At 49.9% G+C, this 27,043-nt stretch overlaps 1 protein-coding gene across 1 annotated transcript in view; it reads left to right on the top strand.

Moving 5' to 3' along the window:
• Positions 1–27,043, top strand: part of DLGAP2 (DLG associated protein 2) — a gene marked incomplete at its 3' end in the record, with an annotated part of 562,591 nt that overhangs the window by 221,027 nt on the left and 314,521 nt on the right. Inside the window, exon 2 of the mRNA XM_079726609.1 lies at positions 19,613–19,645. The remainder of the gene's footprint in view (positions 1–19,612; positions 19,646–27,043) is intronic.

A 27,043-nucleotide genomic window follows, 5' to 3' on the forward strand; every position in this document is an offset into this window, starting at 1 on the left:
TAGGGTCTCCCGTGGAAAGATTCCATGGTTATTCTGTTGGTGGGCGGTGCTGGCACTGTTGAAAGTCCTAAGTGAATATCTACAGAGGTATTAACACATCTCATTTATCTCTTATGGTCTTCTTTTAACGAGCCGTTCTTCATTTCTAAAGCCTATTAATAGAGAGTAGACTGAGTTAAAGGCTCTTCCCGTATGCCTTCCTAAGGGGAAGGTACTCTTGATTATTGTCACAGGTGGTGTGTTCGTTTGCCGGGGCTGCCGTAACAGAGTTCCACAAACCTGGTGGCCCAAGGAACAGAAACTGTCTCAGTTCTGGAGGCCAGAAGTGTGAAATCAAGGTGTCTGCAGGGTGGGTTCCATCTCAGCCTGTGAGGGAGGGTCTGCTCGGGCTTCTCTCACCGCTGGCAGGTCCCTGGCTTGTGGCACCAGAAGTCCCATCTTCACCTGGCGTCTCGCTGTGTGCATGTCTCTGTGTCCAAATGTCCCCTTTTTATAAGGACACCAGTCAGATTAGATGAGGGCTCATTCTCCTAAGGAAAGTTGACCTCATCTTAACTAACTACATCTGCAAAGACCCTTTTTCCAAATAAGGTAACATTCTGCTGTCCTGGAGGTTAGAACTCCCACCTGCAAATATAGGGGTCACGGTGCAGCCCATAGCAGGTTGCTTCAGTTCTGAAATGATCCCGTGACAGGGAACAGTTTGAAAACCAGGCTTAAAATTATATTCTATGATCTGGATTTGACGGATCACTAGTGAATTTGGTCTTGTTAGATATCATTGATGGAAAACCTTAGATGGTGAGAATTAACTTATAACTTAGAATTAACAGGTCATTTGGTTGGAGCTTCGTATATGCTCTTGAGTGAGTTAGTACACGGTGTTTATAGCCAGTGTGGTACATACGCTTTTTAATTCTGAATGATCATGGCACTGGGTTTAGGAATTCTCTCAGGTCTCAAAGTATTGTTTACTTCTTCCTTGGAGTTATTGGGTTTTGTCCCTGAGGACACCTGCCTATAGAAATGCTGGAGGAGGTGGAATGTGGTTCATCTTGGGCAGCCCCCTGATACAATTCGCTCCCAGGTGGGAACCGGTCAGTTTCCGAATTGTTTCGCTCCACATTGGACTTAGTCATTTGTAAGGTACTCCATTTTAACTAATAGAAAGGACTTGCATTAACTGTGTAATTTTAATTTCTCATAGCAAGAGTGTGATTTAGATTTAAACTGGCAAAAATCTTGTAAGTCTTGGAAAACAAATCAATTCTGGAAACATTCAGATGGGCCTTGTTCAGTTTTAAAGTTCAGTGTTACTTATACTCTTAATTCTGATGATTTAATTTTCACCATTTAGAAATATAGAGAAAAATGTAGCTGTCACACTGTTCAAGTGACTCTTCTAATAAATCTTTTTGAAGTTTTAATATGACAATGTACATCAGTTACGAGCATTACCTCTGTTTTAAATGTTTCTTTATGGTATGAGATTATCTCTGCGGGTCCTGCAGGGAAAGACACTCATTTAAGATTTGCTTTGATGATGGACATTCTGGTATAATTTGGTATAATAGGATTTAATTTGTTTGTAGATAAACTTACCTAGAGGGACCATCACAAGAACAGAACTCTCGTAGCTTACATAAACAATGGAAAATTAATTAACATGGAAGTACTAATTAGTTTATCCAATTTGCTGGCAGAGCTCTGGGTACTGAGGGACAGAGATGTGCTCTGGCACATTTGTGTGGGGCGGGTGGAGGAGGGGGGAGGAGCTAGTTTCAGGGATGCTAGAGGATAGAGATGATGCAGGCAGGAGAAGGGAGGTTCTAGGGGAACCATAACATCACACTGCCTGCTCAGACCTGGACAGGAATTGGAGCAGAAAAGAAAATTCCTGGACCCATGACCATGGCCTTGACTGTCGTCCTGGCCCTGAGGCCTTGGTTACCTATGTAATTTCTCTGAGATTCTCCCATCCATAAAATGGGGAGATACCTGTGTGGCTGGCATCACTTGCTTCTTATATAAGGTTCCCTCTCCCTGGACCTTATCCTGTTTTCTCTTAAATGTCGCTCAAGCTCCTTCCTCAAGCAGGGATGTAAGCAAGGAAACATCCCTGCTTACAGAGTTAGGGCATCTTCTCTTGTCTGGGCCCTGTGCACCTGCCCTTGGGAGCCCTGGCCACGTTTCACATGTTCTACTTATCCTTGTGACTCCTTGATTTGTGGACAGATACCTCTCTCACTTGAAGGTAAGCCCTGAGGGCAGGGCCACAATGAAGAAATGAATGAATGAAAATGTTCCCTCACTGCTTCAAATATCATCTCAATCTTTCTCATCTCTGCAGAGCCATTCCTGACCCCCCAGCAAGCTCAGCTGTTACTCCCCCATTTTTCACTTTCTTTTATCATATTTTGTTTTGCTTGCACGTTTGTCTCTCCCTGAAAAGATACTCCCAGCCCATTGTGTGGGGCCTGCAACACAGTGAGTTCTCAAAACATTTGTGAAGTAAGTTAAATGAGAAAGAGAATAAGGGGTGAGGGAGCAGCTCATCACCTCTGAAGCCCCACGTGAAAAAGATGCTATGGAAACACAGAGGAGGGGCCAGTGAATTCATTATGGAGCAGTTAGAGCTGACTTCCAAAAGGACTGAAATTTAAAATAAATCCTAAAGACTGACTAGGTCTTCACCAGATGGTGGTGGAATCCCTAAATATTAACATGCCAGAGAATGAAGCTGTGCCCCTACCTCACACCATATACAAAAACTGACTCAAAATGCATCACAGACCTAAATGTAAGAGCTAAACTTATAAAACAACATAAGCGTAAATCTTTGTGATCTTAGATTAAGCAGTGGTTTCTTAGATATGATTCCAAAAGCACAAGCAATGAAGGGAAAAAAGACTAATTCAACTTCATTGAAATTAAAAATGTTTGTGTTTGAGGGGTCACCATCAAGAAAGGGAAAAGAAAGCCCACAAAATGGGGAAATATTTTGCAAATCATATATATAATAAAGGCTTAGGTGTAGAAATTACAAAAAACTCCTACAACTCAATAATAAAAAGACAGTAAGCCAATAAAAGAATGAGCAAAGGACTTGAATAGATATTTCTCCAAAGGAGACATGCACATAACCAATAAGCACATGAAAAGATGCTCACCATCATTAGCCATCAGTGAAATGCAAATCACAACCACCATGGGATACCATTTCACACCCACTAGGATGACTGTAATCGAAGACACAGACAATAGCAAGTATTGGTGAGATTGTGGAGAAATTGAAGCCCTCATATACTACTGTTGGGAATGTAAAATGGTGCAACCTCTTCGGAAAACAGTTTGGTATTTCCTCAAAATGTTAAACATAGAGTTACCATATGACCAGAAATTCCATTCCTTGGTATATGTCCAAGAGAAATGAAACATATGTCCACTCAAAAACCAGTACATGAATGTTATAGAGGCAATATTCATAATAGCCAAGAAGTACAAATAACCCAAGTGCCCCCAAACCGTGGAATGGGTAAATAAATTGTGGTATAGCCGTACAATGTAATATTATTTAACAGTCAAACAGAAGGAAGTACTGACACAGGCTACACCATGGATGAACCTTGAAAACATTTTTCTAAGTGAAGCCAGTCACCTATTACAACCACATTATTATAGAATTGATTTACATGAAATGTCCAGAATTGGCAAATCTATACAGAAATTAGATTAGTGGCTGCTAGGGGCTGGGTTGATGAGGCACTGGAGGTTGACTGCTAAATGGCACAGGATGAAAATATTCTAAAATCGATTGCGGTGATGGTTGTGCAACTCTGTAAATATGCTAAAAACCATTGACTTGTACACTTTAAATGGGAAAATTGTTTGGTACATGAATGATATCTGCATAGAACTGTTATTGTAAAAAATCACTAAAGAAGAAGAATGAGTAGTCATTTGCCAGGCAAAGAAGGGCAGAGGACACACTTCACCACCATAGCATGTGCAAAGGCCCAGGGGTGTAGGAGCCTGGCTTGGTCTGAGCACTGAGTGGTCTGATGTGGTTCTAATGTAACCAGGGGATGTGGGAAGAGGTGCGTCTATTCCTTGCTAAGAGGTGAGGGCTCTGTCCTTTAGGAAATGGACCTATTAACAGAGCACTTTTAATTTCCACATTGAAATTTTTGTTGACATTTGCTCCTGTTACTTACGTATTGTTAAATGACTACCTTTCAGTTCAGATGAACACACCTTGACCTCCTAAATATTTTAAGTGTGTTATGTCTAGGATTCCTATATATCCTCTAAACACTTCATCATCGCCTCATAACATTTGGTCAGTTCAGTGTTCAGGACGTAGGTAATTGGTCCAAATAAAATTGGTAAATGAAGGAGAGAACCTAACCTAAAAATGGTAGAGTTCTAGAAACTTTCAGTAAAACCTGGAAATAGAGAAACGGTTTTCCTACTAATCGCAGTTATATTTGTGAAAATTGAAAGTTGAAGTGATGATGCTTTTGGATCCATTAACTGCTCTTCAGATTTCCATCCCCCATTCTTTCCTCTGTTCCTTTCCACCAATGTTACTTGTCCGTAGCTGCCAGAAGCCCGGTGAACTTCTCATCCATGTTCCTCCTCAGCCCCTCTCACTGAGGCGAACTGTGCAGATGCTTTGGATTTGGGGGTCACGTATGCTCTTCTCCATCAGGGTGCAGAATTAAGTACAGTTTGGGGAGCCCCTATTTGAAGTCACTTTCAGGTTCTCAGAATTGGAGACAAGGCTTCCAGTGTAGCTGTGTTTGGCTCCAGTTTAGAGAGAGATTTTATACAGTCTAAACTATCACAGAGACTTGTTCTCTTGGAAAAATAAATTCAAGCTAAATGCAAAAACATTTGTAAAAGACCTTATACTTTTTAAGGATGTTTAAACTCCCTTTCAAGTTCACGCATTGCCGACAGGTGCCAGCAATGGGGGAAAAATAGATTATATGATAAGTCAAAAAATAGAAGATACAAATTCAAGTGGCATTGAAGTGTGGCAGCCGTCACCTGGTGAACACTGTTCCGACTTTCGCTGTGGAGTTCTTTCTGTGCAGCAGTCTGAGTAATGAGTCCAGACTTGACAAGCAAGCAACAGCCTCTGTCCGTGTGCTGAATGACGCCTCGCTCATCAGCTCTTGTGAGCCCTACTGTGATAGATGAATACCTTGCCGCAAACAGAGGAAGAGGCTTCAAAATAAGTGATATTTTGCTGACACTTTGGAACAAACTAGGGACACACTGCTGTCAGGGAAAGTATATTTGATACAGAAGGTTCTAGTGGAAATATTTACGGTTCAGGGAAGTGAAAGTCACCCTGTGGCAATCTTGGACTCCTCGTGACATAAGGGGCTCCTGTCAAGGCACCTGTCCTGGGTCTCCTGTGTCATTATGGTATTGCAGACTATTGGGTACCTTTGGGGTTGTTTTTTTTTTTTTTTTTTTTTTTTTTTTGCGGTACGTGGGCCTCTCACCGTTGCGGCCTCTCCCATTGCGGAGCACAGGGTCTGGACATGCAGGCTCAGCGGCCATGCCTCACGGGTCCAGCCGCTCCGCGGCATGTGGGATCCTCCCAGACTGGGGCACAAACCCGTGTCCCCTGCATCAGCAGGCGGACTCTCAACCACTGTGCCACCAGGGAAGCCCTACCTTTGGTATTTCACGTGAATTTCCTTTAGTTTGACAATGATAAATTAGGTCAAGTCCCCTGAGGCTAATGTTTATTTTCTGTGTGAGATGATCAGAAATAGATATGGAGGATGACTGAACACATACTTTTTAAAGCATTAATAAATGTTTATGAGCACCTATGAATGTGCCATTCTACATAACTAGGATCCTCAGTGCATATACATCCATATGTCTGCATATATGTGTCCAGTTTTGTATCTGTGCCAGTCAGAGCATGTAAGACATATAGATAGTAAAAGCATTTATATAATTATAGGTGTACATGTTTGTATGTACTTATGTTTGTATTTCTATATTATGTACTTATACATAATATCTATATTAATACATGTAATTATATATCTATACATGCATGTGTGTATACATTTATGTACATATATGTAATTAGATCCCTATGGAACTATTAGATGAATGACTAAATATTTATGTGAATGTAGTTGGTATGGCATAAAATACATAGGGAATATCAGCTTATAATGTTAGATTAATGAATAGGAATTAATTATAGTACAGTGTAAGTCTTGGGGAAATTTCCTCTTCAAGGGGGGAATGGAATCTCCATTTTCAAAGACTATTCTAATTCTGAGAAATACCTGGGCACAAATGCAGGGACTGCCCAGCCATGGCCTCAGCACACCCCAGTCTAGAGGGGAGAAGACCACCTAAACCACTGGCTAAAGTGTAAAGAACCTTATGAGCCAGAAGGAAGAAGGTAGCTGGTAGCCTGAGGGCACTGGTAGGAAGTGGTCAGTCAGGGATGTGTCACGTGAAGCTGGTCCTCAAGAGGGGGTCCAAGACAAGAGGACGGGGGGGCAGAGGGGACAGCGTGATCGGCATGGCAAGGTTGGGTTCCCGGCTTTCAGACATGAGCACCGCTCCACCCATCCTGTTTCTCACGGCAGCTGTTTCCTGACGTTTCCCTGTTCTCTTACTTCACCGCCTGCCAGCGTCGCTCTAATAAGCCACATAGCAGGTGCTTGTGTCCCGCCTGGCCGAGGTGCTGAAACGCACCACCTTTACTGCTGGCTGATGGGCCCTGGTGTTTATAATTATGTGCGTTGTGTGCATTTTGGTGGTGAAACTCCTTATGGTGATAAGAATCTTGAGCGTTCTGGATTTATTTAACACATATTCATTGTCTCTTCGTGTGCCAGGAACTGTTTTAAACCTGTTGATAGAAGGGAGGACACAGTAAAGAGATCTAGGCTCTTACTGTGTTTGTGTCCTATTGGGTGGTTAAGGGTGAATGACAAACATCTGACCAATGCACAAACGAGTCAGTACTGAGTTTAGCCTGAACATGAAATAGGGTCACGGGATAGAGGCAGGCGGGCGAGAGGTTTGTTCAGGGCGGATTCCTCACAGCAGAGAAGACGCCCCCATGTGAAGATTTGGAGGAGGAACACTCTGGGGAGAGAGAAGAGCAGGTGCAAGTCCCCTCCCCTTGGTGAGTCCAGGGGATAGAGCCTGTGATGAGGGCTGAGATGGGGGGGCGGGGTCTGAGGGCATGGAGCCTTGTGGGTGTCGCTCAGACTCCTGCTTGTTCTCTTCGCTGTGATGGGAAACCACAAGGGAGCTTAAAAAGGGAGTGGCATGTTCTGATTTATGCTCTAAAGCTGCCACATTGGATGCCAGAGTGCAAGCTAGGAGCAGCCAGGAGGCTCTGACTGCAGTGGATTTGGTGTCTCGTGGGTCTCGTGTGAGGCCTGGCAGTGGAGGTGGAGGGCGTGAACTCGTGCTCACTTCTGGGGTTGCCCTTTAAGAGGACTCACAGATGAGGATGCCACAGCTGTGGGAAAACTATTCCTATATTTTAGCCTTAACTGTGTGAATCAAGAGGGGATGATCAAGGCTTAAGACACTGACCACCAGAGACCCCAAATATACCGTCCCAACGGAGTGAAAACCAGTGCATCTGGAAGACGTTTAGGGCAGTGAAACTACTCTGTGTAACACTGTAATGATGGACACATGTCATTATACATTTGTCCAAACCTAGAGAATGTCTCACACCGAGAGTGACCCCTGCTGTAAACCATGGACTCGGGGTGATGGTGCTGTGTCAGTGTAGGTTCACCACTTGTAACAAATGTCCCATCTGGGGGGCTGTTGATAATGGGGGAGGCTGTGCCTGGGGTCGGGGAGCAGGGGACACACGGGAAACCTCTGTGCCTCCCTCTCAATTTGGCTGTGAACCTACAACTGCTCTAAAAAATAAAGTCTATACACAATAAAACCAAACCAAACCAAAAACCCAGTCCATCTGTCTTCACATGTTGAAGATTGGATTGGTATGATTTCGCTGACGCAGACTTTAGGCCTGAGCCACGGGGCGGGTCAGTGTGGCCTCAGCAGGGGAAGTCACTAGAGTGTGACAATCCCTGTGCCAGAATTGTGTGGCTCACTTTCTGGTGGCTCACTTTGGTGGCAGCGTGGAGGACTGTCTTTGTCAGATCAGGCTTCTGTAACAAAGTGCCAGAGGCCAGGTGGCTTATGAAGAACAGGAACGTAAAGTCTGAGACCAGGGCACCAGCATGGTCGTCTCCAGGCTGCAGACGCCACCTTCTCATTATCCTCACGGGGCAAAAAGCAGGAAGCGAGCCCCCTTAGTCTGTTATAGTGGCATTGATCCCAGCATGACCTGATTACCTCCCAAAGGCCCCACCTTCTAGCACTGCGGGTTAAGATTTCAACGTAAGAATTTGGAGGGGACACAAACATTCAGTCCATAGGACCTGGCAATCTCACCCTTGAGTATACACCCAAAAGAAGGGAGGGCAGGAACTCAAACAGATCCTTGCACACCCGTGTTCACAGCAGCGTAGCTCACAACAGCCAAAGGTGGAAGCAACCCAGGTGTCCAGGGATGCAGTGTGTACATACAAGAGAATGTGATTTGGCCTTAAAAGGAAGGAAGTGCTGACACAGCTGCAACACGGATCAGCCTGGAGGACATGATGCCGAGTGAAGTAACCTTGGGGATTGGGACTTCAACATGTGAGTTTGGGGCGGGGGGACAAGCATCCAGTATGTTGCAGGGACCTATCTATCGGAAGACCTCCAGGGAGGGCACATCGGAGGCCACGGCATCCCGGGCAAGAGCCAGAACCCTAAAGCAAGGGGAGTGGTGCTGGGCGCACAGGACAAGGGAGCTGTGAACACGCAGCGGCTTGGGGGGGGGACACGGGGAGAAGGGGGGACACGGGGAGAAGGAGAAGAGGGGACACGGGGAGAAGGAGAGGGGGGACACGGGGAGAAGGAGAGGGGGGGACACGGGGAGAAGGGGGACACGGGGAGAAGGAGAAGGGGGGACACGGGGAGAAGGAGAAGGGGGGACACGGGGAGAAGGAGAAGGGGGACACGGGGAGAAGGAGAAGAGGGACACGGGGAGAAGGAGAAGGGGGACACGGGGAGAAGGAGAAGAGGGACACGGGGAGAAGGAGAAGGGGGGACACGGGGAGAAGGGGGACACGGGGAGAAGGAGAAGGGGGGACACGGGGAGAAGGAGAAGGGGGACACGGGGAGAAGGAGAAGGGGGGACACGGGGAGAAGGAGAAGGGGGACATGGGGAGAAGGGGAAGGGGGGACACGGGGAGAAGGAGAAGGGGGGACACGGGGAGAAGGGGGACACGGGGAGAAGGAGAAGGGGGACACGGGGAGAAGGAGAAGGGGGGACACGGGGAGAAGGAGAAGAGGGACATGGGGAGAAGGAGAAGGGGGGACACGGGGAGAAGGAGAAGGGGGGACACGGGGAGAAGGAGAAGGGGGGACACGGGGAGAAGGGGGACACGGGGAGAAGGAGAAGGGGGGACACGGGGAGAAGGAGAAGGGGGGACACGGGGAGAAGGAGAAGGGGGGACACGGGGAGAAGGGGGACACGGGGAGAAGGAGAAGGGGGGACACGGGGAGAAGGAGAAGGGGGACATGGGGAGAAGGAGAAGGGGGACACGGGGAGAAGGAGAAGGGGGGACACGGGGAGAAGGAGAAGGGGGGACACGGGGAGAAGGAGAAGGGGGACACGGGGAGAAGGAGAAGGGGGGACACGGGGAGAAGGAGAAGAGGGACACGGGGAGAAGGAGAAGGGGGGACACGAGGAGAAGGAGAAGGGGGACACGGGGAGAAGGAGAAGGGGGACACGGGGAGAAGGAGAAGGGGGACACGGGGAGAAGGAGAAGAGGGACACGGGGAGAAGGAGAAGGGGGACACGGGGAGAAGGAGAAGGGGGGACACGGGGAGAAGGGGGACACGGGGAGAAGGAGAAGGGGGGACACGGGGAGAAGGAGAAGGGGGACACGGGGAGAAGGAGAAGGGGGGACACGGGGAGAAGGAGAAGAGGGACATGGGGAGAAGGAGAAGGGGGACACGGGGAGAAGGAGAAGGGGGGACACGGGGAGAAGGAGAAGGGGGACACGGGGAGAAGGAGAAGAGGGACACGGGGAGAAGGAGAAGAGGGACACGGGGAGAAGGAGAAGGGGGGACACGAGGAGAAGGAGAAGGGGGACACGGGGAGAAGGAGAAGGGGGACACGGGGAGAAGGAGAAGGGGGACACGGGGAGAAGGAGAAGAGGGACACGGGGAGAAGGAGAAGGGGGACACGGGGAGAAGGAGAAGGGGGGACACGGGGAGAAGGGGGACACGGGGAGAAGGAGAAGGGGGGACACGGGGAGAAGGAGAAGGGGGACACGGGGAGAAGGAGAAGGGGGGACACGGGGAGAAGGAGAAGAGGGACATGGGGAGAAGGAGAAGGGGGGACACGGGGAGAAGGAGAAGGGGGGACACGGGGAGAAGGAGAAGGGGGACACGGGGAGAAGAGGGACACGGGGAGAAGGAGAAGGGGGGACACGGGGAGAAGGAGAAGGGGGACACGGGGAGAAGGAGAAGGGGGGACACGGGGAGAAGGAGAAGGGGGACACGGGGAGAAGGAGAAGGGGGACACGGGGAGAAGGAGAAGGGGGACACGGGGAGAAGGAGAAGGGGGGACACGGGGAGAAGAGGGACACGGGGAGAAGGGGGGACACGGGGAGAAGGAGAAGGGGGACACGGGGAGAAGGAGAAGGGGGACACGGGGAGAAGGAGAGGGGGGACACGGGGAGAAGGAGAAGGGGGGACACGGGGAGAAGGAGAAGGGGGGACACGGGGAGAAGGAGAAGGGGGGACACGGGGAGAAGAGGGACACGGGGAGAAGGAGAAGGGGGACACGGGGAGAAGGAGAAGGGGGGACACGGGGAGAAGAGGGACACGGGGAGAAGGAGAAGGGGGACACGGGGAGAAGGAGAAGGGGGACACGGGGAGAAGGAGAAGGGGGGACACGGGGAGAAGGAGAAGGGGGACACGGGGAGAAGGAGAAGGGGGACACGGGGAGAAGGAGAAGGGGGGACACGGGGAGAAGGAGAAGGGGGACACGGGGAGAAGGAGAAGGAGGACACGGGGAGAAGGAGAAGGGGGGACACGGGGAGAAGGAGAAGGGGGACACGGGGAGAAGGAGAGGGGGGACACGGGGAGAAGGAGAAGGGGGACACGGGGAGAAGGAGAAGGGGGGACACGGGGAGAAGGAGAAGGGGGACACGGGGAGAAGGAGAAGGGGGACACGGGGAGAAGGAGAAGAGGGGACACGGGGAGAAGGAGAAGGGGGGACACGGGGAGAAGGGGGACACGGGGAGAAGGAGAAGAGGGGACACGGGGAGAAGGAGAAGGGGGGACACGGGGAGAAGGAGAAGGGGGGACACGGGGAGAAGGAGAAGGGGGACACGAGGAGAAGGAGAAGGGGGGACACGGGGAGAAGGAGAAGGGGGACACGGGGAGAAGGAGAAGGGGGACACGGGGAGAAGGAGAAGGGGGGACACGGGGAGAAGGAGAAGGGGGACACGGGGAGAAGAGGGACACGGGGAGAAGGAGAAGGGGGACACGGGGAGAAGGAGAAGGGGGACACGGGGAGAAGGAGAAGGGGGACACGGGGAGAAGGAGAAGGGGGACACGGGGAGAAGGAGAAGGGGGGACACGGGGAGAAGGAGAAGGGGGACACGGGGAGAAGGCAAATGCAGGAGGCTCCTGAGGTCCAGACTGTGGGAATAGCGTCTCTGCAGGAAGGAAGGACCTCGGGGACCAGGGGACATTCAGTACCAGCAGCTCGGGGTCTGTGCATCTGCGCTTCAGGCATGTCATCCACATACACAACGCGTCGTTCAAGCCATGAAATTGAATGAACGCACCCAAAGAAGCCTTGAAAAGTGAGACAAGCAGTGGGTCAAGAATAGGGCCTGGGGGACATCACGTTTTTAGGAGAGAGGTCGTTATGTTGGCTTGTGATATTGAAGAGACTGAACCCAGGCAGCTCCTTGGAAAACGAGAAATTGAGTTCAACACAGCTTCTTCCTGCCCTTTCTGTGAGAATGCTGGAATCGATGGGGAAGGACCGCTCACGCCCTTGACTATTTGGTCGATGCGGAGAAAGGAAATGGCCGGAGCCTACTGAGCCCAGAATTCTTGGTGTCATGGCTGCATCTCCGGAGCATCTGTCACCCAGGAATAGATCGCGGGTCCTGACTGGTGACTTGCCTCCGCAACCTGCCACAGGCAAATGACTTCATTTCTTTGGGCATCTCTGTTCCTGACTGAATGAAAGAAATAGTAATGCTGGTTATTTACATACAGTCGTCCTGGGAGTTAAGATTGGAGTCAAGAGAAGCATTGAATTCATAGATTAAAATGGTGTAAAATAGAGTGACTTGTCGATTCTTCACCGTGAGACATTTACTCTTGGCTGACTTTGCATCCCAGGCTCACTTCTGCCTGGCGGTGAGCACGCGTTGGAGTGGAATAATCTCGGGACCCTGTTTTTGCTCAGAGATTCTAATAAATCACTTAACTTCCTTAAGTCAAGCTTACTGGGAGGGCAGATCAGCTCCCCAGAAACATTCCAAAGTCAGATATGACTTTTGGGGGTTTGACAGCTGGAAAGGGGGTGAGCTGAGGCGTGAACTCATTCACAGGGGATGTGGCTCTGGGGTAGGTGAGTCCTTCGTCCTACACTGTGTGCTTGTTCCCAGCAGACACGGTGGGACCGGAGGTGCAGTATGAGAGCTCCAGAGCGGAGGTGGGCCTCTGTTTTGATCACCACTATGCCCCCAGCACATGGGTGATGCTGGGACATGAGAGATTTCAGTCAATACTTGTGGAAGGAAGGAAGGAGGAAAGGAAAGAAGGAGGGAGGGAGGGAGGCAGGGAGATGGTCTGGGTGTGTGGGTGTCCACATGAGCCTGATCTAGAAGTCTGAGTTGTATGTGCCATTGTGGATCCTGAGTGGATGGCTGTCCATGACCAGCCGACAGTGGCTTCCAGACAAGAGAAGACAACATCCTCTCAACTATTTGTCTATGGATTTTGTATTTTGTCCCCTATGGCTCTTTGCTTTATTAAAGCTACTGACTCCTGGGTTTGCCTTCACATTTTAAAATCTAATTTTAAAAAACCCATTAGAATTTTGCTTACTTGCAATTACCTGATTGAATGAACTGTCCTCCCCCCGACCTGTCAGTCCACTGCGGGCACACTCACAACAGCATGTTTCCCACCCACTCAATTTCTGATGGGTTTTCTTCAAGTGTTTCCCAAGTACTGAAAAAGCCTGAATACAGTTTTCTGCTATTTTGATGCTTTACATTTCTGATGCGACCACAGAAAGGTAAGAGAGAGATTGCACATAGCAATCTTCCTCTTGACAAAACATTTTGAAAATGATTAGAAACTAACTTGCCTGATTTCTTCCCCAGACACATATGCTAATTTCTTTCCCGAAAGGGTCCCACCCTCTAGACAAGTCCTACTTCTCCTGCCACAGGCTGGTCACTCTTGCTCTCTCGGGGCTGCAGCTTCTAGAACACATTGGTCTCTTGGTCTTGGCTCTTCTTAACGTCGTAATCGGTTCTCCTCAGTGTCTCCCCCTGTGACGTGATCCTTATCTTTATTCATTAACAGTCAATGAAAATTCTTTGTAAAGTGCTAACATTTGGTGATTGATCAATATGCGCGAGGTTTCGGAAAGGATTTATGTGATGACTTCATTCACTGCTGGACCGGCCCTGGGGGGAGGATCCATTGCTTCCCCTTTGACAGTCACCTGTATCCTGTGTATTTGAAATTGGAACAAGTCAGATGATGGTAATATTAACAGCTAATGTTTACGGACTGACTTTGTGCCAGAAATATTGTTTTCCCTTATACTTAACCTGTTTGAATTTTAAAGAGTGCCTTTCACGTTACAAATTCGTGTACATTCACTGAGAGAGCTCAGCCCCCCTGCTATCATACTTCCTTCCTTAGAAATACCTTCTGATAAAATCTGCCGTTTACCATTCTAGGCTTTCCTATGCATTTATAAATACACAGCACCATGTGTCACAATGTACTATTATCAATGCATATCACCCAGCATAAAGCCTGGCACCCAATAGGCTCTCTATACATAGGTGTTGAATGATATTAAAGAATATGCTTTCAAAAATGGAAACACAGCGTTCGACTCTTGGCTCTTTCTTTATGAATATTTCAGAGTTTTTCCATTTTAGCTCATAAGGTTTCATAGAATGGACAAATCATGATTTATTTAAGTGTTCCTTGTTGATGAATAGTCAGGTTTCTTGAGCCATTAGGTCAAGTGATATTCTCAAATAGTCCTGTTGTTTTATAGTCGTATTATTATATACCCGAGGTATCATCATACAGTCAGGCTGTGATGTGTCCTGTATTGTCAGAGAGTCATGCTGTCACAGATCATACGTTGTCTGTAGTTGTGTTGTTAGGTATATCGCCATGTAGCGATGTCACACAGTCATGTTGCCATACAGCCATGTTTCGTGTGTCACGTTTTGCCGAGTGTTCGGCACGTTGTCCTGTGTCACGCGCTGCCACGAGTCATCCCGCTACTCAGGATCACATCGAGCACTCGGCTGAGTGAGCGCCGGGTCACGTGATCGCCCCCGAGGGTCGCGCCATCGTGCTCTCTGCTTGTCTGGGAAGTGGCTCCTCGTTTCGGGTGTCTCCACCTCCCCTTCGAGGGGTGAGTTTTGCCTGCAGGGGCTGTCGCTCTGGACCACTTCCTGGTGGTGAGGGCACAGAGCGTCCTGCATCCTGCACCCCCGGCTGCGCGGAGGCTCGGGAGAGGAAGGGCTGTTTTTGCCATCCCTCAGGGCCTCCGGGGGGAGGTGGAGGGGGCGCAGGGAGAGCACATGAGTACAAGGGGCACAGCCATGCCCTCTCAGCCCAGCGCGCCCGGCCCTTCTCTGCCACAGCCCAGCTCACAGCAGGTGCCCTACGCCCGCGCCTGGCTGGCCAGCTTCCTGCAGATCGAGCGCCGATGCTTTTCCTTCATGGCTGGATACGAAGGAGACTCAGGAGAGGGGTCACTGTTGCAGTGACCTTGAAGTTGGCCTTGCCGGGAGTCCTGGCCGCGCTCACAGGTCTGTGCCAGCGAGCTTGGCAGTGGTGCCTGGTGGGGCTCTGTGCGTCAGCCGTTTCCCCCGGGGGCTCCCGGGGGCTGCCACGGCCACCTGTGTCTCCTGCAGCTGCTGTCACCCACCCCAGTGGGTCACGAGGAGAAGTAGGTGGGGGCTATGGCCGTGGCCGTCCCCATCCTCAGACAGGAGAGAGAACGGGGGTAGGGAGCTGTGCACTCACAGGCCTGAGAGCCGCCTCTCTAAACACAGGTGCCTAAATTAGTGCAGCCTCCGCTGTAAAATGCTTTCTGGGTTCGCACTGGAGCTGCTGGAAGATTAGAATACAGTGCCGACCTCACGCCCAGGAGGGCAGGCCGGCTTCCCGACATGAAGTTCGCGGGTGGGGGGATAAGCAGGTCTGCGCCCGGAGCAGGTACAGATTATAGGCACACAAAATCATCAGGCAGGGCGTCCCTGGTGGCGCAGTGGTTGAGAGTCCTCCTGCCAGTGCAGGGACACGGGTTCGTGCCCCGGTCCGGGAGGATCCCACATGCCGCGGAGCGGCTGGGCCCATGAACCATGGCCGCTGAGCTTGCGCATCCGGAGCCTGTGCTCCACAACGGGAGAGGCCACAACAGTGGGAGGCCCGCGTACTGCAAAAAAAAAAAAAAAAAAAAAAAAAAAAATTCATCAGGCAGATTTCTCCATCTTGTGTCAATTAGCATAAATTAGTGTAGTCTCCTAATTTAAATGAGACTCTGCAGTAACGATGATGAATGCACAATACCTCACGTTTAATTCCCTCCCACACGGAGACTCTTCATGGGTGCTTCTCGGGGAAGGAGGTCATAACGTGAATCAGACCCTGCCAACTCCACGGGGGGCGCGCCTTTCCTGCTGTGGGGCTCCAGGGGTGTGTTCAGGCTGGTGCAGGGCTTGGGGAAGTGTCCGAGGACGGCAAGGCAGGAGCGGTTCCCCGTCCTGGAAGCACAGGGACCGGAACCGCCACTGACCGAGCCCTGCTCAGCGCCAGGCTCCGCGTGTGTTCGGTACACGTGGCAGCAGCGGCAGCAGCGAGAGCCGCCTTTTCGATGAGAAGCAGATGCGGAAACCAAGGCGGGAGGGGTGAGCGCCTACATGGGCCACTGGCCTCGACGGGGTGGGGGGCAGCCCTGGTCTGAGTGGCTGGTCCTCGCTTCTTGTGAGCCTGTGAAATAGTTACTTTTACAGTGAATCATGAGGGAAGCGAAGCCCCATCCGCTGCCTAGGGACCCCCAGGGTCTTCGGTCGCGTAAGCAAGTGGGTCAGGGCTCCAGGCTGTGCCCCCTCAGCCACGTCGCCTGGCGCTGAGTTACTGGCCACCCCTCCATCCTTCCTTCGTCCCAGGACCATCCTCCCCCTCCCCCGACGCCCTCCCCTCCCCTCCCCATGGCCGCCTCTGGTTAAGATGCTTTGTGGTTTGGGACCAGTGAGTCCTCTTTATCTCTGCCACGGTTCCTCCTGCTGCAAACTGAGCTCCAGGAAGGAGGGGAATATCCCAACCTTGCAGACGGGTGCTGACGGCCCCTCAGTGTTTGGGAGAGACGGCCCCCAAAAGCCCTCACGCGCCCCTCACCCTGAGCCCACGCTTCGCCATGACGTGAACCCTGAGCATCCCGCTCCCTCTAATGCAGCCAGCCTCCCCTGGGACTCCCCACGTGCGGGCCTGGTGGCCTGGGCCTCATACCTCTGTGTCCCCACCCCACCCCCCAGCGAAGCCCCCAATGCTGTGACTACACCCCCTCAAGCACTTCCTGGGAAGCTTCCTGCAGCTCAGCCCGCGGTTTCCCCTCCTCTCTGTTGCTGCTTTGTTACCCACAGGGCCCTTCCAGCCACTGTAACATTTAACTGCAACCAGCCTCTGAAAGGCCTCCTTTTCCTCTAACTGCAAAACTTCTCAACGAGGAACGTACCTCACACTGTTTGTACCACAGGACCCAGGACAGGCGGGGATGTAACTGGGGCTCAGAATGTCCTTATGGATGAAAGGGAATTTAAGGGACGTGTTAACTCAGTGGGCTTTCTTATTTCTGGGAGCGTCAGCGTTTCTCACAGTGGAGTTGTGCGTGCCAGTGGCTGTGCGCCAGGATTTGGTCAGATCCTCGGACCTGCCGCCCTTAGGAGAGGAGACGCCCCTGTGTCTGGACCTCTCCCTGCGTCCGAAGCCTCTCCTGCGCTGCTTGGGAAATACCTGTGCACATCAAACAGCTACTTCTCAGCAAACCTTGGGCAGGATATCTCGGACAGCATGGGGTCTTAGCGTGTTCTCACACTGGGTTGTGTGCATTTCTGCTCCGTGTGTCTGGTTGCCGGTGAATCCCCAGCAGCGGTGGGCCTGCTGTCTCTGCGTTGTGGACACCAGGTAGAGGGTGCACCCAAGGGAGGCCCAGGGCCGTGCCCCTGAGGCGCTTGGAGAGGGAGTGTTGGAATTTGGAGTGTCATCGCAGTGAGGTCCTTGGCCTGCCGTCTACGTGGGTCACTGTCTGGGCGTCAGTTGTTATTCTGGTGTGTTTCTGATTGTGAGATGAAACGTCTGGGGATCGCGACCCGTGTGATGAGGGGTCGGCCCTGACTCAGCGCCCCTGCCCTCACGCCGGCTGGGAGCTCCCAGCATCCGCTCGTTCCTTCCAGCTCATGGGGCGTCGGGTGCTCTGGAGCTGTTTACTCCGACTCAGAGGTGACTGCCCCCAGGATGCGTTTGCTGGAAAGAGCTGGGGACCCTCACCGCCTCTCGTTACTAATTCCCGTAGTTCACGGCAGAAGGCCGGGACAGACCTTTCGGAGAAGAACGCTGTCAGACGTGCAGTGACGGGCCAGTTGCTTTGTGTCCTGGGCTTATAACACACAGATGACAGATGCTCACTTATGATCTTGCTAGAAATGATTTTTTTAAAGGCTAAGGCCTAGATGCATTAATAATTGAATTTGAAATGACATTTGCTTAAGACTTGCGTTCTAGAGAATTTCATATGCCACCGGCTCAACTAGTACCTTTTTCCCAAGGCTTTTGAATGATCTTTGATTCACAGAATTTGAATTCCCTGAGGGTGTCAGTTACTGAGTCATCATCATCATCATTGTGCCACTACTGTGTTTTGAACTTGCTGTGTAGTTTTGAACGTATATAACATATATAGCCCGTGATGGAGATGAAATCTACTGAGAAGGTCTTGAATTTCGGGGTCAATTTTGATGCAAATTCGGTTGTCATTCCACAATTCTCATCCCGGGTAAACAGCCTGGTGTTGAGTTTTGCTGCCATACAGGGCAGTGAGGGCAGAGGGTGGTCGAGGCCGAGGGTGGGGCTGGGTGGGAAGACCAGTCCCCCAAATGCCCACTCTGAGCTCAGGGCCACACTCTGGCCTGTGGCCGCCCCTCCCCCACCCCATCGTCACTCTGTGACCTGCTCCACGAAGGCCGAGGCCCCAGCAGTGACCTCTCCCTGCAGGCGGACCTGTCTCCCAAGGCCCCAGGAGGAGTTCGTCGCCGTGACAAGAGCCCATCGGGCCTCAGATGCACCCCTAAACGTGGGCAGCGTCGGGGGCCCTGCCCACGTAGGGCCGCCGGAGTGTGTGTGCAGCACCCAGAGTCGATATGGGGAGCTCGCGGTGAAGCAGACTGGGGTGGGCTCCTTCACCGTGCCTCCTTGGCCTCTGCTTGGGAAGGTGGGGGTGATACCTTTGCACTGCAGGGCTCCCCCGGGCCTTGGTTTTGGAGGGCAGGGCAGGGGGGAGCCCCTCAGGGCTAGGAGTTCTTGTGTACAGCTGTCTTGGCTTTCCTGACTCTGTGGCTCTTTCTGACTCTTCCTGGGAAAAGCAAGTGCCTCTTTCCAGTTTCTGGTGGGAAAGCCTGGCGGCCCTGCGTCCACCATGCTCACAGGTGCCCGGGCTCCCGCAAAGGTGCAGCCTGCGGCCCCTTGTTCCCTGTGGGTCCCGGGGTGCGTCCCTCCTGCAGAGCCTGGTATCCAGTCATGGGCCTGCTTTGTGAGGACTCAGTATTTGTCCGCTTTAGTGTTTTTACTGAAATACAATACTGTACTTTTGCTCATAATTATTTGTGCTTGAGAGATCTAACAGTCGTAATCAAAGTTTTCAATATGAAAATTAAGTGATAAAATACATCGTTATTATTTCAGCTAAGTAATCTGAGCTATGTACGGCTGTCAACATGTATTTAATGTGTGCAGATGCATATGACAAAGAGTTATTGTCATTTTTGGAAAAAATGTATCATGTAAAACATTGGCAAGAGCAGTTTCTTTACAATAAAATCTGCTGAGGTGCAAAGGCAGAGCCGGCTGTCTTGCTCGGGTGGCCGGATCGCACCGTCTGCCTGTCAGGCTGCAGCTGAGCCTCTAACTCAGTGTCAGAGCCCAGGAGTAACCGTCTCTCTGTCTGTTCTGTTTGCAGAGTCCCAGTGCACCCTCTGCGGGGAGCCGGAAGGTGAGTGCCTGGCCCTCGTCACACCTGCCTCAGGTGGGCATGGCCTGTGCTGTGACAGACGCTGCGGAGCCTGTCAGAGGCGGGTTACAAATCCAAAGCACGTTCTGTGTGGTGTTTGATGGAACAAGTGAGTAAAAGAATCAGAACCGAGTGCGGGATGAGCTTTGGGCAGGAGGTGCTCATCTCTAAAGGAAAATTGGCGTCACACCCAAATTGCAACACTTTCGGTTTGGCTTTACAAATTTCAGTTCGTTTTCTCCATGTAATAAATGCCAATATTACAAATACATATGAATTGGCTTTAAAGAAATTAGCCGGTGGTGCTGACGGGCCTCACGTGCGATGGGACCTCTGGAAACTCTTCCTTCCTCCTTGTTGTCGGGGGCGGAAGCCGAGGGGGTGGGGTCAGAGCAGCCAGCCCCCCCCAACCCCGGGGCTTCCGTACATGCACGCGATCATGCCACCAGGAAGGTGTCTGCCCGCAAGTCGAAAAACAAAGTGAACCTAGTGTTAACTTGGAAATTCCATCAAACACTGTATTTCCTCAGTTGGGGGTTAATTGAGATGCTAGGGCTAAGTTTGGAATTCTTCCCGTGTTGTTTAAGGACTGTATAATGATAGCTATGGCAATGATTGCTCATATTTTAAAGTCTTAAGCTTCACTGTCATGGAAACATGAACTTCGGGCCCCTGGTGTTTCCAGGGCCGAAAGACGCGTGGGGTTTTATGGTCCTCGGGGCGGCTGCTCCAGGATGAAGGTCAAGAGCGGGTTTCAGCTGAGCTGCGCTGCCTGGTGATGTGGGAACCGTGGAGATGCCGGGGGTCGTGGGGACTGTGGGTGTCATGGGGTGTCTCGGGGTTTTGCGGGGAGCTGTGGGTGTCGCGGGGGGACTGATGGAGTTCTCCACCGTGTCCTGTGCGCTGTCTCGTTGTCACAGGTTTGCGCCCCCACCCTGGCCTCCCGTCTCATCTCCTTGCCCTTCCCCACACCTTTCGTGGAACGTGGTCAGCGTGCTACGTACCCTACAAAAGTCGTGAAACGTGAAATTCTCGTACGTGTTGGCGTCTGCAAACCGTGCTGCGTGTCCGTCTCCGTGTTTCCGCGAGCCGCCGGCCCTGTTCTGCGGGCATGTGCTCGGCGGCGGGCGGGCGGGCAGAGCGCGGTCCCCGGGTCGGCGGAGACCGGCGCGCGCGACGGGCGAGGGGCGGAGGTAGGCACGTGCGTCCCCGGGCGTCTAGGCTCGGGGGTGTCGGTGCGTGTCCGCGGACGCCCAGGGCGGCGGCTGGCTCCGGAGTGGACGAGCCCCCGGTGGGCCTGCAGCCCGGCGAGGCGGGACCCAGCTCCAGGCTGAGGCCCCAGCCCTGCGCTCACACCAGGGCCGGTCCGACTGGGACAAGCCCGGGGCTGCTTCCATCTGCTTTGGTCTAAGGTCCACGTCCCGCAGGCCGTCAGCCCAGCAGAGAGGGAACTGTCCGGGGAAGCGGGGGACGCGTTTGTTCTTGTTCTGGGGCAGATGGACTTGTGAACGTTTAGTCACAGTCTAGCTTGACTCCATGTGAGAATGACCCCAGCCGTCCAGCCGGAGCCCCGAAGGTCGGGGAAGGGGGCGAGTCTCGGGCTGCGGCTGGGTAGCTGTGGGGCGGTGGCTGGACCCCCTGCGGGTACCCTCCCCCCCCCCCCCCCCCCCACAGCGCAATCTGATTCTCTGCAGCCATTTCAGGGTTTCAGACATGCAAGTGGGTGGCTCCAAATCAGAGAGCAGGAAAGACTTGATGGCACAGCCTCAGCTGTGCTTTATTTTCTGAAAAGCACGATCATATGAATATTCATACATTTTTAAATCATTTAAGTAATTAGTCTAAGTGAGGGCTGGCTGGGTGCAGTGAGCGGAATCTGAAATCAGCTTTTTTGTTCAGTAATTTCGCCGGCAGCTTCAATCAGTTCACTCGTAAGCCCCCTGCAAAGGGGGTTGGTCAGAGCTGGAGGCTGGCAACAGGATGTACAGCTTGGATCCGGGCGCCCCACGCTCATCACACCCAGAAGGTTAAGGCATCAACTGATTGAGTTCCTCTTTCTTGTCAGAAGGCTGTGAACAGCGTTTCACTGCTAAACCAGTGAAGTGGGAAACACCTATTTGCATGTTAATGATTGGTTCTCTGGGAGAGAGCTGGTTCTTTGGATCCAGATTGAATAATTAGCATTGTCTCAGATGATCATATCTGTGAAGCTAGTGAGACTAGGAACCAAGTTTACGGGAGGCTGGAGACCTCAGAATTCGGAGATGGTGGATCCCTGCACTGATGTGGCCTCTTTTCCAGCGAACATAAAAGTTTAATTGTGTGTAAAATGTAGATCCCAATTTCAGTACTGCTTACACTTTCCACGTCGTCTCAAGGTTTCTGAAATTTGGATGACTATGTTTTTATGAGATGAGAATGTTTAATGGGATTTATTGTTATTTACTGGTATCTTTCTTTCTACTCAGAATACACGGACCACTCAACTCTGAAAGCTTGCGAGAGAGGGGGCGTGAAAGTGGGTGGGGGTCATTTAGTGACTCAGATTCATCTCGGCATTTGCAAGGGGACAGTGACCACAGTAATTCCCTGGGATGGAGACCCATTCCAATACAAAACCAAAAAAAGCTTAAAATTTACTCAGAGCCATCTCATTTGTTAAAATAATTTTCTATAATAATTTAACAGTAAGACTGTCTCCATTTGTATCATTTCCCTAGTGGTTCCCGTTATCGTTTAGACCTTGGAAGTAACTGGATGTTATGTAGCAAGAAGGTCACCTTCTCAGATCTTCTTGACATTGAAAGTATCTCTGAAGGTTTTGTATGATATAATCCATCACTTTAATATAGGAAGATAATTTAAGGATATATGATCCTTTCCAAACTTTACTGACAGATACGTGATACCCCTTGCTTTTTAACAAGACCACAAGGAAAATTATGGACATTTGATGGGACCACAGATGTCCGTTCATGCATTTGTCTATTTGTTTACACTTTGGTGGTTCGACCTGCCCTCCTACCTAATAGATTTTCTGATGTGGGAAGACAGATCCTGATGCCTGGGGGGATTGAGAACTTATTTGAAATCTACTATAATGTAATAACAGTGTCTTACATTTATGTTATTTAACCCAATTAAAACTAAGAAATAAAATAGGCTATTACGATATAAATTTGGCATGAAGGAATGTGCTACAGAAATGTTAGGATGGATTTTAGAATGAAAGATTTTTCAGTGATAGAGGCCTTAAGATTATAACTTCAAAGCAGTGGACCATTTGTGGTGGCATAAATATACATTGGATCATTGGGAAAATATTATTTGTAGAAATACCAGTCCAAAAACAAATGTAAGGTTAAGAAAAGAAAATCTCAAAAAGTTTAAAGTGAGGGATTTTCTTTCTAAATCTGATTTTTTTTTTTTTTACTTTAATCATGTTGTTTTAAATTGCTTACCGCTCCTGGAATTTTGGACAGACATACAGACTCTTGTATTTTACTGCAGATGGAATGAGTCCCAAATACCTCTTCTTTCTTCATAACCCATCAGATGAGAAAAGGAGAATTTCCCCCGGTATTTATAGTGTGTTATGTTCTTGATTTTTTTTTAGTACAAATAATCAAGATTTTCCCTGCAAGTGACTCTAAACAGTGGAAATTTCCACACTATTTTTGTACCTTAATTGAGAATGTGTCATCCTGAGATTTTAAGGCCCCTCAACAATTAGGGGAAATGATAAGGTGGCCTTTAGAAAACTGGGCATCAAAGGGTTTAGAGAGAAGCATTTCCATCCCTCCTCCCAGCTCTCACCCCCGTCCATGGAAACGGGGGGTATTAATTCTCAAATACAACTCGTGCCTCTCTTGTTTTAAGATCATACCTTTTTAATTGTATGCTTTGGATAAACATCATCTTTTCTGATTGCTCTTCTTGGATGGTTAGTGGAAGATAACCACCACTCATTAAGTTCTCCACATGTGCCAGGCACTCCAGAAAAAAAAATTAGTGTTGCTTAGGAACTAAAGAATTCAACTAATTTTTGAGAGAAAACAGAACTCTGCTCCAGCCAATCTGTCTTCTAGGACCTTAAAATGGTTTGTGTTATAGCGGAAATCAGAAGATACTGCCTAGGGTAAGACGGAGAATACTGTTCCTCATAAAAGTTTACGGTGGCAGACATCAGAAAGCACGGAACACTGTCCCGTCCCTACTACACACATAAAATCGCTGCATGATTTTATCAACATTTGCTTTCAGCACATAGTTGAACTTGAATGAAAGAAAGAGAGGGAATCGCTTAGGTGCCAAGAATTAGGAAAGGATTTTAAACCCGAGGGTAGGCGTGAGTCAAGGGACACTGGCCCCTGAGAAGTGACCCCAGAAGGGCAGGGGGCTGGGCAGAGCGCTGTCGCTCAGGCAGGTGAGAGACACTGGCTGCACCTGTGGGGCAGGGCTGGCGGGGAAGCTGGAACTGAGCCCTGGGCATGAAACCCAGAATCTCAGTGAGTTTCCCCATGTGTGAGAGAAGGACTGGAAAACACTGACCCATGAAAGTATAAAGGAAGCTTATCACATTACCAGGGTCATGGGTAGAATATGGTTACCGACAGGGTACACACACTCCAGGCACGGACGTGAAATCTGAATTTCTACCACCTGTGTCTGAAGGACCATGTGGTGAAATTAATGTGAACGTTGTTCCAGAAGCAGAAGCATTTAGGATTCTGTCCAAACCTGACGGCTGCGACAGAATCTAAATGACAAATTACCTACAGGATCTTTGACAAAACAGGGCTCCAGGGGCTACTCCCCCACTTAAAAAATAACCCCCACTTTAGATAAACATACAATAAAACATAACCCCTATAAAGAACCTTTGGGGGTGAGAAAACATGATAGAAGGATGAGAATCAACAGATTTGCAGAGATGTTGGGTAGGCTTAAAATTACTAAAGAGACTTTCAAAAGGAAAAGAAATCATAATAAAACAACTCTCTGGTATGAAAACAAAGACGGATTAAAAAACAGTGTACCTAGAAGCAAGAAATGTCATTTAAATTCGCTACTGTGTCCATATGTTATAAGTGGATTTGACAGAGCTGAAAAGAGAATGAGCAAACTAGAAAAACGATACGAGGATATTACCTAGAGTTTTGCATAAGCATATAAAAGATACTATGGAGAGAAAGGAGATATTGCTCAAAGGAGGAAAGGCTGAGATTTTTCCAGAACTGAAGCAACGGGCTGTGCCTCTTGATCTACAGATCACCAATACTGAAGCCAATAAATAAAACACATTCATATCTTACAAAGTGAAACTTCAGAGTATGAGAAACAGGGCTTGCCTGGTGGCTCAGTGGTTGGGGATCCACCTGCCAATGCAGGGGACACGGGTTCAAGCCCTGGTCCAGGAAGATCCCACATGCCGACATGCCGCGGGGCAACTAAGCCCGTGCACCAGAACTACTGAGCCTGCGCTCTAGAGCCCGCAAGCCACAACTACTGAGCCTGCGAGCTGCAACTACTGAAGCCCGCGTGCGTAGAGCCTGTGCTCTACAACAAGAGAAGCCACCACAATGAGAAGCCCTCACACCGCAATGAAGAGCAGCCCCTGCTCGCCGCAACTAGAGAAAGCCCGCACATAGCAACAAGGACCCAATGCAGCCAAAAAAATAAATTAATTAAGATAAACAAAATTTTTAAAAAAGAATATGAGAGACAAACAAATGATCTTAAATATAGCCAAAGAGAATATACAGGCTACAGTGACGGCAGAGGCTTACTGTCATCAAAATTGATGCTAGATGGCATTGGCGTTAGAGTCATGTCTAAAGATTACTGAGAAAAATGAAGGGACTAAGGAAGATGCCACATGTGCAACAGAAATCTCATTAGAAGAGGAAGAGGGAGAGAGAGAGGGGGAAAGGCTCAGATAACACAAAATACGAGAGAAGTGACTCAAGTACTTTTTCAGATAAATAAAATCATTATTTAACGATAAAAGGATACTGCTCTAAGAAGCTAAAACAGTCATTACTTTAGAATAGACTGGAAATATGCAAAAAAAAAAGAAAAGAAAAATAGGATTACAGTGAGAAACTGACAAATTCAAAATTCTGATGGGGGACTCCCTAATCTCAGTACGTACCCAGAATCTTACAGGAGGAAGCTGGTTCCCCAGGGAGAGAGATGAGCTCCTAGGTGTTTCCTTTCCCCCCAGCATCCCTGCTGGGAACCCTGTCTACTGACGGCTGAAGGGAGTTCTTGCCAAGGTCAAGGTTTAGTTCTCTGCTCCACCTCAGTCCTTTTATACTGTGGCTCTGTGGCCACAGCAAGTGCTTGCCCAAACGATCTGAGCTTTTATTGGAAATACTTGCAGAAATCCAGAACCCACTTGGCTTCAGGATGAAAAGAGATTCCTCTGGACCACACTCTCTCAGTGCAGCATCTCTGCCTTCCCTTCCTGGGGCCCCCAAAGCTCAGCGAGCCCACCTTCCAGCCCCTCGAGTCTTTATACCCTGAAGCAGATAAATATCTATTCCTGAATTATAGGTCAGACGATATCATTTCCTTCCTCAAATGGTGTCAGGGTTCCCTGTCATCTATAGGATGAACTCCACATTCAAAACCTGCCATAAACTTGCCCCATCTTGCCTTTCCCACCTCATGTAGCCACGAGTAACTCATGCACCCTCTGGATTCTGGTTGCCACATACTAACAGAGGGCTCCAAGAGTGCACTTGGACACTGAAGGATTTGTGATGGACAGAGGTTGCAGGAGGGCTGGTGGGGCCCGTGTGTGTGTGTGTGTGTGTGTGTGTGTGTGTGTGTGTGTGTGTGAGATGAGCAGAGGGGGGGATCAAGGGACACACAAGGGGTGGTTGGCATTTGTTATCTCAGCAGAGGTTAGTTTTGCATGTACAGGGGGAGAGGAGACTTGCAGTATATTTGTATTAAGCATAGAAAAGTCTAGAAAAGCCTTCAAGGACCAGCTCGAGCTCCGTCTCCCTGATGCAGGGTTCTGGGTCCTCTCCATCACCCTTGGGCACTCACCCTCTGGGATCTTCCATGCCTTGTTGTGCTTCCTGTTAGCCTTCCTCCCATTCTTTTTTCTCCAGGGATACCTGTTGGAGCACAATGTGTGCCAGACTTGGAGCTGAGTGCTGACTTGTACGCACTCTGAGCACGGGAGCTGTGTCACTTCATCTTTACATCCCAAAGTGCCCAGCTGCATATTTCTGAACCAAACACATAAAGCTAATCATTAGGATATCTGGTCTTATTGCCAACAAAGGCAGTTATGTAAGCTTCGCTCAGAGGTGAAGCTACAGCCTATTAAATATGATAAAATGGAGTGAAAATGGGGATGAATTG

The sequence above is a fragment of the Hyperoodon ampullatus genome, assembly GCF_949752795.1.
Source record: "Hyperoodon ampullatus genome assembly, chromosome: 20".
Classification (NCBI taxonomy): domain Eukaryota; kingdom Metazoa; phylum Chordata; class Mammalia; order Artiodactyla; family Ziphiidae; genus Hyperoodon; species Hyperoodon ampullatus.